The sequence below is a fragment of the Lithobates pipiens genome, unplaced genomic scaffold (genome assembly GCF_037356315.1).
Source record: "Lithobates pipiens isolate NorthernLeopardFrog02 unplaced genomic scaffold, aLitPip1_a1.2 Scaffold_8, whole genome shotgun sequence".
NCBI classification, from domain to species: Eukaryota; Metazoa; Chordata; class Amphibia; order Anura; family Ranidae; genus Lithobates; species Lithobates pipiens.
The window spans coordinates 199,891,901-199,908,939 of record NW_027507903.1 but is presented as its reverse complement, the minus strand read 5'-3'; positions in this window follow the sequence as shown (position 1 = coordinate 199,908,939).

Sequence of the window (17,039 nt, the reverse complement as noted above, 5' to 3'; positions counted from 1 at the left end):
TTTCCCCGGAGTTGGGCTTTAAGAAAAGATCAGCAATGTCAGACTCCATACTATCAGCAACTGCTAGCCATCACTTCAATTTACATTTACACTTCAGCAAGTGTTTTGTTGTGCTTGTACTTTTACAGAAAAAAATAACGACTTTTTTTTTTTTTTTATAAAAGCTCAGCATCAATATTTGGCAGTATGACATTAGAAAATACTGCACTTAATATTTTTACTGTCCATTGTCAGCCACTTCAAAAATGCTTACTTTGTCTTGCAACTTACTGTATTATTGACTACATTCTTTTATCTAAGATGAAAAGTTATTTGCTGTTCAATTTTCAATACTTGCTACTATTCTACAGGAGAGCTCCAGTGCTTAGACTTTCTTGTAATTAACTTTGCACAGCCTGAAGAGCCAATGCATACAAAGAACCATATAGTATCTCACAAAAGTACACCCCTCACATTTTTGTATTTTATTATATCTTTTCATGTGACAACACTGAAGAGATTACACTTTACAATGTAAAGTAGTGAGTGTACAGCTTGCATAACAGTGTAAATTAGCTGTCCCCTCAAAATAAGTTAACACACAGCCATTAATGTCTAAACCGCTGGCAACAAAAATGAGTACACCCCTAAGTGAAAATGTCCAAATTGTGGCAAGTGTCTTTTTGTGTGGCCACCAATATTTTCCAGCACTACCTTTACCCTCTTGGGCATGGAGTTCACCAGAACTTCACAGGTTGCCACTGGAGTCCTCTTCCACTCCTCCATGACATCACGGAGCTGGTGAATGTTAGAGACCTTGCGTTCCTCCACCTTCCATTTGAGGATGCCCCACAGATGCTCAATAGGGTTTAGGTCTGGAGACATGCTTGGCCAGTCCATCACCTTTACCCTCAGCTTCTGTCCCCCCAGCCCTTCAATCTCTGCAGAAATGCTGACAGCATCTGAGTGGAACCTGTCCTGTTAAACCGCAGTATGGTCTTGGCCACCGTGCTGCAGTTCAGTTTCAGGGTCTTGGCAATCTTCTTATAGCCTAGGTCAGTGATGGCGAACCTTGGCACCCCAGATGTTTTGGAACTACATTTCCCATGATGCTCTGGCACTCTTCAGTGTACTGGAGCATCATGGGAAATGTAGTTCCAAAACATCTGGGGTGCCAAGGTTCGCCATCACTGGCCTAGGTCATCTTTATGTAGAGCAACAATTCTTTTTTTCAGTTCTTTGCCATGAGGTGCCATGTTGAACGTCCAGTGACAAGTATGATAGAGTGAGAGCGATAACACCAAATTTAATACAGCTGCTCCCCATTCACGCCTGAGACCTTGTAACACTAACGAATCACATGACACCAGGGAGAGAAAATGGCTAATTTGGCCCAATTTGGACATTTTCACTTAGGGGTGTACTCACTTTTGTTGCCAGTGGTTTAGACATTAATGACTGTGTGTTGAGTTATTTTGAGGGCATAGCAAATTTATACTGTTATACAAGCTGTACACACACAACTTTACATTGCAGCAAAGTGTAATTTCTTCAGTTCTGTCACATGAAAAGATATAATAAAATATTTACAAAAATGTGAGGGGTGTACTCACTTTTGTGAGATACTGTATATTCATTTTAACTGGAGCAGTACACTACAGGAGTATGACAGTATGCACACATGTATGAATAAATACTTTGGTGTGTAAAACTTAGCATAAGCTGATATCTGTATGAAGGCTAAAACGCTTTTTGTTAGCCTGACAATGCTCTGCTCTGTCCATTCCTCTCAGTTGCACTTCTGCTTTGTCAACCTTTCACACAAGCTTTCAATGGAGACTAGAAGCGACTGTTTCACCATACATAATGCCGGCATGGTCTGCTGTTATCACTGTCACGAAAACTCAGCTTGAGAAATACAGTGCAGCCATCAATAAAATCGGGGAATGGGAAAGAAGGGTTTTTAACTGAAAGTCCCCCTTTTTTTTTTTTTTTTACAAATAACGTACCGTATTTGCCGGTGTATAAGGCGACCCGGCATATAAGACGACCCCCTAATCTTACAGGACAAAAATGCTTTTAAATCTGTACTTACCGTATAAGACGACCCGGCTTTCGAGGCTTTCCGAGGCTTCATATTTCTTCCTTCTTCCTGCATTTGCTGGAGCCAATCACGGCGAGCGATGTATTCTATTAATGAATACAAAGCCTGCTTGGATTGGCAGAGGCTGTAACATCATCAGCCCGCGCCGCTCTGACTCTCCAAGCCAATCAGAGCAGGCTACAGAGTAGCCTGCTCGGATTGGCAGAGGTCGTTACTCCAATCCGAGCAGGCTTTGTATTCATTTGAATACATCGCTCACCAGGATTGGCTCAGCGGTATATACTGTATGTAGCCGAAGCTACATACAGTATTACCGAACACCCAGCCGGCATCCGAGGAGCTGACCCGGCGTATAAGACAACCCCTGCTTTTTGGCCAATTTTTTTACGTGTAAAAGGTCGTCTTATACGCCGGAAAATACGGTAGTTTTTATTGTGAAGAGTAGAAACTTACAAACTAGAAACATTGGCATTATAGGTACAAAACAAAGGATTTGTGGCACAAGCCTCTGATAAGATAACACGTTCAATCAGGGTTATACATTTGAGTTTAATATACACATCGATTTGCATTATTTACATACAGTAAGTGGTTGTTTGATCATAAGAGAAGCAAGCGCATGTGTTTAAAGGGGAACTATCTAACCATTCATATTAAGTATTCCACGTTGATAGAATCAGTCGGAGATCTCATTGCAAGTAGCTGCGTTTCCTAACCATGGGTCCCAGATTTTCCCATATTTGGCTGGGCAGCCCCTATGGGCATAAATCTCTTTCATGTATGGCAGAACATTGTTGACTGCAGATCTCCATTCCTGAAATGTAAGTGGCAAGACCCTTAACCATTTTCTTGCTATAAGTAGTTTAGCTATGAATAATGATTCTTGCAAGAATATTTTATGGAATTTGTCTGAATCTGGATCCGGGAACACACCCAACACACATTGTTTAGGGCATAGGGTCAGGGGGGACCCCATCTCATCCTGGATAAACTTTACTATGTGAGACCAATAGTCCTGTATTACGGGTCATGACCACAGAAGATGAAAAAAGGTACTGGAGGGACTGTCACATCTGGGGCACAGCGGATTGAGGTCAGGTCTGTATTTAGCTAGGCAGAGGGGGGTCAAGTATGATCTGTGCATGATGTATAATTGTGTGTGGCGGTCAGAGTCTCGTGGACACTTTTCTACTAGCATCCAGAACATCCTCCCATCGTCCCCCAACTCCCCCACGTCGCCAGCCCATCTCTCCTTCAATTGGTATGCTACAGTCCTCGCAGTAGGGCAAAGAAGAGAATTATAAAAAACTGAGATAAGTTTATGGGAGTTTTGTCCCGTTATTATGCTAAGAATTTCCATGTGCTCTAGATTAGGAGGCGTATCACGAAATTGGGTCTGGAGGGCGTGGCAGAGCTTGAGGTAGCGGAAGTGCATATAATTAGGTAGGCTAAACTCCTCCCTAAGCTGTTGAAATGATTTTAGGATAGCTCCATGTTAAAGATCAGATAGGATCGTCACCCCCTGGCTGAGCCAAAGGGCGTGGTCTGGTATGGTCAATAATTCTTTTAGGCCTGGATTGTCCCATAGTGGTGTATGAGTGTGTGGATGGCGTGCTAAGTCTGCGCCTCACTACCTCCCAGATTTTACAATGGTTGTCCCTTCCGGCTACCCAACACCCAGGGGTTCCCTGAAGAGAATCTGAAAAGGGTGAGTGTATCCACGGGCATAGGGGGAGCAGGCTAGTGCCACATAATGTTCCTTGTCATGTTTATTTAAATAATAGAAGTGGGATAATTGCGCTGCTAAATACTAAAGGTTAAAATCAGGTAGTGCTACGCCCCCTAGATCAGTGGGGTTCTTCAACACCCGCCACGATAGTTTATGTCAAGTCTTGCCCCACACAAAGTAGTTAAGGATAGCTTTGATAACTTTAAAGGTTCTAAGGGGTAAGTAAGTCGGGGCATGCCATAATATGTTTAATATCTTGGGGAGCAGAACCATCTTTATCATATTTATCCGACCCATAATGCCCAGGGGTAATTTGGCCCATGTCTGTGTCTTGGATTTCAGATACACAACCAGAGGCTCTAAATTAAGTTTAACAAAGTCTTCTGGGGAGCAGGTGATTTTGATTCCCAATTATCTAATGGAGCTGACCCTGACTAGGGGGATAGAGCTTGAGTCTTCATTGGGGCACCTATATCAATAGGGAGTATCTGGGATTTGTCCCAATTTATTTTCAAACCTGAATAGCTGCCTAAAATTCTGTATCACCTCTAGGGCTGTCTGGAGGGAAGGGCCTGTGTCCGCCAAGTATAACTGTATGTCATCAGCATATAGACTGATTACTTCCACCACACCCCCACACCGTAGACCCTGGATATCCGCATGTGTTCTGAGGGAAGATGTGAGGGGTTCCACCGCTAGGGCGTATAACAAAGGGGACAAGTGACACCTCTGACGTGTGCCTCTAGAAAGTGGGAAGGGAGCAGAGACCCTCCCATTGACCAGTAACCTGGCGTTAGGGTTGGGATACAAAAGTTGCATCCATCTAATAAAGTTGGGTCCAAACCCAAACCGAGCCAGGCATTCCCAAAGGTATTCCCACTCAACGGAGTCGAACGCCTTTGCGGCGCCAAGATACACCACGACTCTATACCCATCTCAGCATGCTCGGCTTGCAAGTTCATATATAGTCTGCTTAGGTTATGGACAGTATTTTTGGCTGGCATAAATCCAGTCTGGTCTGAGTCGATCAGGGTGAGAATCACTTTATTTAAACGTAGGATCTTGGGCAGGATTTTAATATCTAGTTGGAGACGGGAGATTGGGCGATAGGATTCGGTTAGTTCTGGATTTTTGTCAGGCTTGGGTATGAGCACGATATAGGCTTCACCCATAGAGGGAGGCAGAGACCCGGTTTGAAATATATGAGAGAATAACTCGTGTAGCCTGGGGATTAGGGTATCAGCATTTATGGTATAAAATTTGAGAGGGAGGCCATCAGATGCAGGTGCTGTTGAGGGGTTGAGTTTGGACATGGCTTCTGTTATGTCATCTTTGGTGATGGGAGCCTCCAGCATCTCATTCTGGGATTGGCAAAGCATAGGCAGCTCTATGCCAGCCAAGAGTGTCGCTATCTCCTCCCTGGGATTGCTGGCATTAGAAGAGTATAGTGATGCGAAGGAGCAGAACTCCCCAGCTACTTCGTCAGGGTCAGTAACCAACACGTCGTCAGCATTACGGAGTGAGACCACAGTTGGAGGTTTGTGGTCTAGATGGGCTAGGTATTTCAGAAGGCATCCCGCGCATTCCCCCGCACTCATACACTCTGTTTGTTGTAGAATATCGTCCATTCTGCTTTTTCAAAGGGTAAGCTATTTACTATCCTTGCCTGTAGTTTTAGTTGGTCTGCTTTGAATGGGAACGGGTTGCTAGAGAAGTCCTTTTCTATGGCTGTTCTGCTTGCCTGACCACCTGTGAAAATGCCTTTCTATATTTGGCTATGCATTGGGACAAAATTAAAAGGGCATAGGATTTGAAAGAATCCCAGACCACCTCAAATGGTGCTGTGCCCCTGTTGGTTTGGAAAAAGAAATCCCACTCGGTACCAGCCTCCTCCATGCCTGGAACAACCGTCAACCAAAAGGGGTTAAGCTTCCAGGCATAGGTTGCGGGGGGAGAGTCCAGCCGGTGCTCAGCCCAATAGGGAGCGTGGTCAGAGAGGATATGAGCATTAAAGCCTACATCGCCTAGTATAGGAAGAAGGGAGCGGGATATTAATATAAGATCTATGCGTGACATGGTGTTGTGCATTGCTGAAAAACAGGAAAATACCTTATCATGGGGATACCGATGTCTCCATGTGTCAATCAAGGCAAGATCAGTTAGGAGTTTACCGAATCTGGTCTGTGAGTGAGCGGGATTGTCAGGGGGTGCCAGTGACAGCCTGTCCATTTCCCTATCTACAATGTTATTGAAGTCCTCTAGCCAGATTGCCTGTACAGTAGGGAATTGGGACATGAAAGACAGCCCTTCTGTTAATACAGTGAATTGGAATGGAGGGGGTATACAGATTGCCAGAATTAGGAGTTCCAGCCCGTTTATTCTGCCATGCAAGAATAAAAACCTACCCTGAGGGTCTGACCTAAGTGTCAGCAATGTGAATTGTACCATCTTGGTCACCAATACTGTGACTCCCCTAGAGTTAGCAGCATGGGGGGCCTGATACATCCATCCCACCCGGGTTTCTTAAGTGTTAGCATAAGTTGGCCCGTGAGGTGAGTTTCAACCAGCACCATAATCTCTGTGCGTTGTGCCTTGACATATGATAACACAGCATTTCCCTTTGGTTTGGCTCTGATACCCCATACATTCCATGTGATACATTTCAATTTAGGCATATTAAGAGTGAACATCTATCAATGGCCCCAGCATCCAGAACCAGCGCGCCGTCGCTGCGGCCCACCCCGCAAGTAGGGGGGCTCACGCTCCGTCCATGGGGTCTGGAGCAACAGGGACAGGATTATGTAACATAAGCCACTGTAATTCCAGTGCTATATCAGGGTGCAAAGCCCCAGCGCACCCTGCAGGAAACATGTTAATCAGATACCAATAGGTAATACTCTTCATTGCACTACAAGATATTAAAACATTAAACCAACAATAAACCTTAACTAAACTATAAACCAATACACCAGTGCGTCCGGCCAGGCAGCACGCCAGACTAACATCGGGCGCCGCCTGTCCGATCCGGACAGGCTGGGGAAACATTACTTGTGCTACATAACAACCGTAGTTGGTATTGAATATAACAGGGCCCGCAAAGACTCCCTTATCTAAGGGGACGGTTATCTGTTGCAGATCACACCACAGTGCGAGGAATGAGACCCCCGGTTCTGGATCATCAAGATAATATATGTGGGGGAAACGGAAGGATATAAAAAATAGAGTCCATGTCCTGGGCGTCATGACGGGTAACAGCTTGCCATATATGCCAAATGTTCAGGGCTGTCTGCCAGTCATGAGCATGAGTTGGTTGGAAGGAGATAAACATGTAGGAGAATGGGGGGGGGGAGGTTGGGAAGTCCAGAAGCATTATGGCAGGGGAAAAGCAGAGCAGGGAAGGAACAGCATCAGCACGGAGAGGCACAGGTTTCTTCGGGCAAGGGGTGTGGGGTACAGTACTTTTTCAAACGGAGTAGACCTCAGTTCCCAGGGTAGCTAGAAGCAACGCGGGTCTTCCACCGCTGACCTGCTCCAATGTCAGACGGTTATACCTTTAGGATGGTGCGCATCCAGCGCTGCCCTGCTCTCCAGCCATGCAAAAACATCCTCCGGCGTATCAAAAAAATTTGCACTGTCCTCACCAATGACACAAAGTCTGGCCAGAAAGAGCATTGCATAAGATTAGTGGCGGATCCTCAGTGGTCGCTTGGCTTCATTAACGTGTGCCCTCCTCTTCTGAACCTCCGCTGAAAAGTCCAGGAAAACTTTGATCTCGCGGTTCTTGAACGTTACGTTGCCCTTCTGTCTGGTGAGGTGGAGGACTGCATCTCGGTCACGGAAGGTAAGCATCTTAGCTATGAAGGTCCGGGGAGGGGGCTTGGCAGCCAGCCTGTGGGCCTGCTCCATAACGAAGGACGTGGAAACTTCCGCTCGCCCAAATGTTGTCACCAGCAGGTTCTCTAGAAAAGAGGGGGGGGGGGATCGGAGCCCTCTGCGCCCTCAGGTAATCCCACAAATCGCAGGTTGCACATCTGGAGACGGTTTTCCATATAAACCTGCTTGACTAAAACCATGCTAAGCTGGTGCTGTAGTCGTTTGGTAGTAGTCTGTAATGGCGGCATCTTGTCCTCCACGTGGCTTATGCAAGCCTCTGTTTCCGTGACCCAGTCCCTAAGCTGCTATAGGTCCTGTCGAATCAGGGACACATCAATTTTCACATCCTCAATCTTGCATGTTAATGTGCTTTTGCAGTCTGAGGTGGCTTCCAGCACTCGTGCAGTATCCTCTGCCGCTGGGTCCACAAAGGAAGGGGAGCCGGCGCCATTTTCTTCTGAGGTCTCCCTCTCCGCATGCCGGTATTTAGCCAATTTGCGGCCGTTTCCATCGCCTTTTTCGTGGTGGTGACATGATCTCCATGGATGTCGGATATCTGTATACCCATGTGGTGGTTGTAGAAAGTGAAATTAGCCTCAGGATATGCAGTGTCGGACATTAGGCAAGCGGAGCTCCCGTTCAGCACTCCTCACACCATGCCGAAAGGCCCCTTTTACATGCGAGGGAATCCAGTGGGGAATCTGTCCACTGATCCCAGCTGAGCAGGTGGATGGCTTGTCCATGCCTGCTCCGCTTATGCAGAGTGGACACAGATACAGCCCACTCTGCTCTGTACATGGTCGGATGTAATTGGACCATCTGTCTTTTTACATCCGACTGTTGCACAATCCACCATATGGATTGGAAACAGATCCCACATCTGTCTGTTTCTGGCAAATAGGATTTGGTCAAATGTTGGTGGGTGTCAACAGCAAACAAAAGGGTTCATAAAGAGCAGAGTGGAGGGACGGGTCTTCCAAGACACAGATTAGACTGATACTGCAAGTTAGAATTCTATTTCCTTAGTTGTACAGTACAGGACACAGGATCTTTAGTCTTTAATCATGAGATGTCCAAAAGCAGTCTAAAATTGGGATAGGCAACACAGTAAAAAAATAACAATAGTAACTAACGGGTCAAAAAGAGGTTGACAGACTCAGAGAGCAGCTAGTAGCACCTTAGACTGGAAAATGGCATCAGAGAAGGCCTGAACATCGATCTGGTAGGACAAATGTGGGAGCAGAAGATTAGTTGACAGCCTTGCAAGGCTAAAAAAAAAATAGATGGCTGTTGCCAAAAAGCCAATGAAGCACTAATCTAGTGGAGTCCTCCCTAATGCTATCCTTTTGACCATAGGCTTGAATGATGACTTGTTAAACCACCTAGCAATGGTATAGAGAGATGGGGGGAAATTGCCTAAAAGAGACTGCAGCTATGAGCTAGACTCTTACAGTGTGTACTACGTCAAAACAGCAAATTAACCTTTCAATTACATAAGACTGGAGATGAAACAGTCCTATAGGGATCATTTTCATCTCCTTGTAGCAAGGTTTCCCCATTCCCCTGTCTCCTCCTTCTTTATCCCACCCTTTGGCTGAGGTGGCTGTTGGGATTTTTATTCACTTATTTTCTTTTCCCTTGTGGATATTAGTAGAGTCTAGTTTGTAGGCTGAAGGTTGCACCTGTTGTGTCTGGTGATGTCTCTTCTTGCTGGACACCTGGAACGCTGGACACCTGGAACGCTGGACACCTGGAACGCTGGACAGCTCCCTGGTGTCACGGTCCCTACCGTGTCTTTTAGACGGCCAGGCATGGTCGCGCCCCAAGTGGCTCAAGGAGGTATTGAACCAGTAACTGCATGTTTGGTGCTCCTGTTGCCTTGCCTCTGAGCCACACCTCAGTTCATTGTCTCTTGTCACCAAAGGTACCTGTGTTCCTGTTTTCAAGTTACAGTGTTCCAAGTATGACCCCGGCTTCTGACCCTGGCTTGTATTGTTTATGCTGACTTCTGGAATCCCGGACAACGGCTTTCTTTGACGATCCCTTGGCTTCTCCTGTCAAGCCCCCGTGCACAGATTCACAACCCAGGTAGCTTATCCATTTGTTACTGTGGGCCGTGTCTATTTGCAAGAGTGAGCGTACATCTCTGCACCATGGACCCCAACCTAGGTAAGCCCTCACACTTGGACAATTCCTTGAATGATCCTGCCTTGACCCTTGTGTACTCTTTGCTCCACACATGAACTTCTTATTAAAGCCATGCCTTTGCACTTCCTGTTTGCTAGCTTATTGTGCTTCCTCCAGCCATTATATCACTCTTGTCACTCCTGCTGCAATCTGTTTCTTTGCTACCACATGTTACTGACCTTTAGCTTGTTTACTGACTATGCTTCTGCTTAGCCTTAACCTTATACCTACCTATATCTGCTACTGAAGTTGCTCACCTCATGGTGGGGTAATCCTGAAGACAGCAACCTAGTAGTAACCTGCAGAGGTGGCCTGCTTCTTTACTTATCTAGCTGGTTGATGGGTGCCTTGCTACTGCTATAGCTACTGACCACTGAGCCTGTGGTTGAGTTGTACCAATGGAGTGTGTGTGTGTGTGTGTATACGTATATATATATATATATACACACACTGTAGTGTGTGTGTGTGTGTGTGTGTGTGTGTGTGTGTGTGTGTGTGTGTGTGTGTGTGTATCTATAGTGGGAGAAATGAGCAGTGGTAGAGGGACTGCCTTACAAATTGTGCCAGTAAATAAAAATAAAACGTACCAGTAAGCTTGGGAGAGATGTCAATGGATTGAGTCTCCTTCTATGCTAAAACCTCAGAACCTCATGGGCAACCTCCCCACTCCTCTATCAAGAAGCACACAAGGTGTAAGAGGAAACTTAGAGATGGAAAGTGGAGGAAAGACTGAGGAAGCCAGCTTGTGACGCCTGCAGTTAGAGGCCTCTAAAAACAGGATTTTTTTTTTTTTTTTTACTTCACTAAAAGTACATCACAGGACACAGGAAATGTACTCCTAGATGAATGGGTTATGCTCCACCTCCAGATGATTGACAAAATAATTTTTTTTTATTGTTCATCACAGGACACAACAAAAAAAAACTCTAACAGGACAGGGTCAAGGCCTCTCAAGAGTGCCACATGGAGGACTTTCTAATAGAAGCCAGCATAGCAGAATGAACATCTATCTGATAAAACATGTGAGCAGAAGACCAGGTGGCAGCTTTTCAGGAGAACAGAGGTCTAGCATTGAAGGACCCTTGAAGCACCAATGCTTCCAGTAGAGGAAGCCTTAACAGGAAAAGGGGAAAGACTTTGCTTTCAGGTCATATGCTTGAGTGAAGTTGACAAATCATACTAGCAATGGTAGAAGCAGCCTCCCCCTACCTAGAACCTCAGGTAATACAAACAGTGTGTCTGACTGACAAATAGAAGCTGTAGCTGAGAGGAAGACTGTCACAGTCCAAACCACATCCAAAATGTGGTGGGCAAGCTCCTTAGAATGTTTAAGAGTAGAATAAAAATATTCCAAAACAAATAGGGTAAAAAAAAATAAACCACCTTGTGTTGATTATACCACAGCCCAGCTGTTGTGTAACTGTCACTGATCCCTGGGTGGGATTTGGTGCTTCAGAGGAAGTTGAAGAGGTTTGTGAAGGGGTGAAGGTAGATCCCCGTGACATCAACACGCATACTGAGGTTGCATGCATGTAACCAGGAATTGGTCTATTACATGAGATTGATTTCTAGTGTTGGACATTAAGCACCAAAGGATGTAAGTGAATTGTATTTGTTTTAACCTGTTTGGATAATAAATGTGTGCGCAGTGATTTCACATTGTTGAAATAGAAATGCACTTTATGGAACACTTTATATAGGATTTGGATTAATTAGGTTTATGAATTATATTGCTTTTTTAATTATTTGTGATTAGTACTGTTTTTAGTATCACTTAAAACAACTCTGGTCATAAAGCACAAGAAATAATTCCTTAAATGATAAGGCTATAAACTCAGAAAGCCATCAACCCAAGGTAAGAGGTGCAGATAAGGCAACCCTACAAGAATTAAAATGGGAATGTCCCCAGTAGGTTAACAAGGCAGTCTTTGGAGAACTGACAAAATCAGGCTGAACTGACAAAACCAGTCATCGGAGAACATACAGGTGGCCCCATGAAAGCCGCATACTGGCCAAAGGCTCTTACCAAGGAGAGAGAATTCTCAGCATTCCAGACATTAGTGGCTGAGGAAGTCCACTTGTCAATCCTCTACAACTGGAATGTGCACAGCAGACAGGGCTGGAATGCAAAGCGTGAACACTGCTACTCAGAGCGGCCTGACAATTGATGTATGCCACAGCCATGGCGTTCTTGACTGTACCCCTGGCTGGAAAACCCTGATGTAGGGGACTCCAGTTATGAATGGATAGTGAAGCACCCCGAGGTCCAGAAAGATCAGTAGCCAAGCTTCCTTCAACAAAGAAATCCTCAGAAGCAATAAGGACTTACAAGGCTTCCCTCCAGCTCAACAGGCTGATGTCCATCGTCAGTACCTTTCAGATCACTGGGAGAAATTACTTCCAGCTCCAGACTGAACAACCACTGCAGGACCATGTTGGCCAGATGCATTGGAAGTTTTCTGCCTGCTGACTGTTCCCACAGAAGCAAGTCATCCAGATATTCCAAAATGGAGATCGTCTGAGCTTGAAGGACAGTCAGTAACAGGGCCAGCAACTTGTTAAACACTATAGTGCTATGGTAAGCAAAACTGATTTTTTTTTCCCACCTCACCAATGCAATGCAAAGGAACTTTGACTTACCTGTGTAGCACCCTGTAATTTAGGCAGGGTTGCTCCTCACAAATTTACTTGCCAGGAGTAGTCAACCTGGTTGATTGTTAGAGAATCATTGATTTCTCCCCAAGTTTAGCCTTGTTTCAGTTTTCTCTTCTACCACTAGGTGGCTGGGTACTTGGTGGTACTGGATGTGAAAAGGGCAACTCAAGGTCAGGTTATGGGTATATGGGATATCTCAGCCAATGGGCAGGAGTTTTCTTAAATTCCTTGGCCTGCTGGGAGAATCTATATATTTGGGAGGAGTCGGGTGATCTATGTTCTGTGTCATCCGGACGGCTGTCTGGGTGGACGTGTGTCGTGCTGCTAGGCCAGGGATTGGGCCTATGCAGGGGGCATCTGGCTGCTAGGCTGTCTGAGGGCCTATCCATAAGCAAGAGAGCAGCACAGGGTTGGGAGTGAAGCTTGCAGTCCAACCAGAAGTGGCAGTTCTGCTGGTCAGAGAACCAGTCAGAGGTAGAGGGGAAGCTGTCGCCACAAAGGGACCATCCACCTTGTTATCAGGGACCACAGTGAGTAACTGAAGCAAGTACTGGAAACCCATTCTCACTACATGGGAATGGTGAGAAACTTCAGATGGTTATCAGTCAGGGACCCAGCCAGCGGAGGTGACGGTCGCAGAGGCCAGCAGGGGTGAAGCTTAAGAAGTATCAGGAGTGCCAAGCTAGGCACCCAGCAGAGAGGCGGGGTGACGCTTAAGGAAGATACCACCGTGAATATTGCTGGAGCTCAAGTGAATGCTGTTGCCATAGTATACAGCATTTCTGCAATGCAGTTGTGGATTCTTGCTGGAGGCCTTTCCCTGCATGGCTGTCTACCTATTGAAGTCTCTGAGTCTGCTAATTGAACTTGCAACTACGCAAGGGTGTCCTGGCCCTAACCCTCTTTCCCCCCTAAAAGTTTGTAAAAGAAATAAACATCTCTTGTATTCAAGAAGTGTCTGTCTCCCAATAACTTCCACCTTGCACCCACTATGCCTCCCAACCCACCACATACAGAAGGATATCAGCTATCTCTGGAGGTTCTCATTAAACTGAAGGAGGCTGGAGACCTTGCTACACCTGTAAATTTCTGATCTTAGAGTACAAAATAGAATACAGGTTTGATATTCACAGACCCCAAGTTATAGGCTAGTACCTTCTCCAATAGTCCTCAGTTTTTTAGTAAGCAATGCAGGTTAAAGCGACAGAGGGAAGGTTGGGCTATATCCTGTATTGTACGCAAAGATATGGAATTTACAGATAAGTAAAATTCCTTTCATCTTAACTGTACAGTACAGGACACCGGCTTAATATTCATAGACCCTGGGATGTGCTTAATGAAAGAATAAGGAGGGTGGGAAACAACAAGGCAAACAGAGTTGTGTCACTAGACCCAACGGAGTGTGCTTTAAAGGGATTGTAAAGAGAATTATTTTTTTTTTTTTAATAACAAACATGTCATACTTACCTCCACTGTGCAGCTCGTTTTGCACAGAGTGGCCCCAAACCTGCTCTTCTGGGGTCCCTCGGCGGATGTCTCGGCTTCCTCCCTCAGATGCTTCTCACGTTCATGCGAGCTCCCTCGCATGGTGAGAAGCATCTGCGGGCGCGCTCCCGTGATACAGCCGGCGGCTGTAGCGGCTCGCTGTATCACAGGCCCCGCCCCCCGGCGCTCCACGTCAGTGGATGTGATTGACAGCAGCGCAGGCCAATGGCTGCGCTGCTTTCCATCTATCCACTCCAGCCAATCAGCGGCCAGGCTGAACGGTGGAAAGGACGTCGGGGGACAAGCGCGGGACTTTCGAGGGGTGAGGTAAGTAAAACGGGGGGGGCTGGGGGGCGCAGGCACTGTCAGATGTTTTTTCACCTTAATGCATAGAATGCATTAAGGTGAAAAAACATTTACCTTTACAACCCCTTTAAGAACCTTGCAGCTGAAAGATGCATCAACAGAGGATTTAACATCCACCTAGTGTTGCTTCACAAAGCTAGGCAACAGAGGCTTGATGTTAGTACTACAGACCTGGTGGAGTGAGCACATAGAGTAGGAGGTGCTTTATACTTTAGGGTGCAAGCTCTTGAGACGAGTTGTATTATCCTTCCACCAGTGGCAATCTTAGAGTAGGATGTTGCTGTGAGGTCCTGAAGAGGAGACAAATAGGCAGTCTTCCAGAGAGAAACTGTAGCTTTAAAAAGGTACACTCCAATGGTTCTGACCAAAGTTCCCACAGTGTACAACAATCCGCTAGAAATTAGTTTCTTTGGCACAAGACTATTTTATCCTTGTGAAGAGTGAGGAATGGCTCCTTAAAAAAAAAAAAAAAAACACAACACACACATCTAACAGGTGACCAAAGCCACCAGAAGGCTACCTTACAAAGGAGCACAGGGTGCTATAAGTGGAGGACTGATCCCAAAAACAATTTTAAAATGTTTTTTTTTCCAAGGAAATAGGTAGCAATAGGTTTTTGGGGGAAAAAATGGACAAGGCCATATCCTGTGCCTTAAGGAATACCTAATGCCAAGTTCCGATTGTAAAAAGACCAGAATGTGAGACAAAGAATCTCTGGGCTTAAAGTACCTGTGTTTACACCAAGCCATAGAAAGATTTCAGGTACAATAGTTGATCTTTCTGGAAGTGGCTTTTCTTACTTTTAGCAGTGTGGGAATGACAGAAACAGAACGCTGTTACTCAAGAACTGGGCTTCAACAGCCATGCTGTTAAAGCCAGTGACCGGGAAGAAGAATAGAACAGGGGACCCTGAAACAATAGTTCTAGCCTGTTGGATGAGGTCAGCAGTTGAATTCTCAAACCTGCGCATGTCTAGGTTCTTCTGCACCAGTTTGATGCAGAGAGAATCAATGGCTTCCTCTCTTGCTCCATTTTGTGGAGCAGCGGAGGCAAAATTCACACTGGAGGAAAGTCATATTAGCCCAAACCCAATTCCAGGAAATTAGCTGAGTATCCAACGCCAGTGATATAGGATCCCTGATCCTGGTCAGAAACAAAAGCAACTGTTGACCCTGGAAGCCAGGATTTCCACATGTGGAGTCCCCTCCCCCTATTTATGACATGCCATATTGAAGATGTCAGAGTTAAGGGCTCATTCCTTTTGGTCCAAGCAGCAGCGACTGTTTCCAACTGTCCACACCAACATCTGAAAAGCAGAGAATGCTGGACAGTGTTTCACCATACATGAAATTACCAAGCTTTCTTACTTTTAGGCTGCATGACCTCTTGTACCCCCTTTGCGACTTATATAGGCTACAACTGTGGGATTGTCTTTTTACACGCAGATCAGGTGTCCTTGAAGAAGAGGGTCTATCGCTGCAGAGCCATCTTGATCACTTTGAGATCCAAGATGTTGATGGGAAGTTTGGATTCCTTGAGTGACCATGCTCCCTGACCTGTAAGAGATTGGGACACTCCTATCTTGTGACAGGTATGGGTTATCACTCTCCATTGGCACATAAGAACAGACTTCACTATTGCCAATACTGGGTTGGAAATCCACCAGACTAGTGAAGAGTTTCTTGCTTGGCTGGAGAGAAGCAGAGGGTGGTCCAGGGAAGAAGCATGTGTGTTCCATGTATGGAATTTGGAAAATGGCATAGCCTTGAAGGCGGCCAGCATAAAGACCAGAATGCTCATGGAAAATCTCAAAATCTGATGTCTTTGACCTTAAAACCCCATACACTCTGCAGATTTTTATCTTCAGGGCTTACCAACCCAATACACACTATTAGATTTTTGTTTTCAGATTTACAAAAACCATATAATATGAGGTCAAACCTTAAGCGTTTCACTTTGTATGCAGTCAGGCAGGCCCTTGCACTACATGTTTTGGTAAACCTGAAGAAAATCTAATAGTGTGTATGGGGTCTTAGACACAAAAGTGAGATCTGAAAAAGACTGTCCATGCATCACACCCATTAGGGGTCTTGCTGCCTCTTCCATTTTTCTGCAGCCAGGTCTTTAATGCACTACATGTGCATCAAACAGGACCAGCTGAAAGAACCTGGAATCAAATGTGGCAGGCCAACCAGTGGATGTCTACAAGTACTGCTGGAATGCAAGTGTGTTCTCTGTAGAACCATTGTAGAGGTTTAAAAAAAAAAAAAAGTGTGAGCGTGTCTGGGTGGAGGGGGTTAGTGAAGACCGGACTCACACAGGAGCATGAGATGCAGAGTTATAAAAAATGATATATTAAAAGTGCAATTTGGGGGCCTTTACTGGAGGATTCTTACAGGGCAATTACCCCCTTAATTACTTACCTTGGTTTCTGATTTATACATTTTCAGTGGCCCATGTTTTAGGCATTGGACACCCATATATAGAACCTGTAAACCCTTAATGTGCTATAAGTGGAGGACATATCTTAACTCAGTGGTCATCAACCCTTTCCTCAGGGCCCACTAACAGGCCAAGTTTTATGCATTACCTTGGGGAGATGCAGACTAGAATACTGCAATCGCTGAGTAAATTATATCACCTGTGATGTATTTCAGGAAA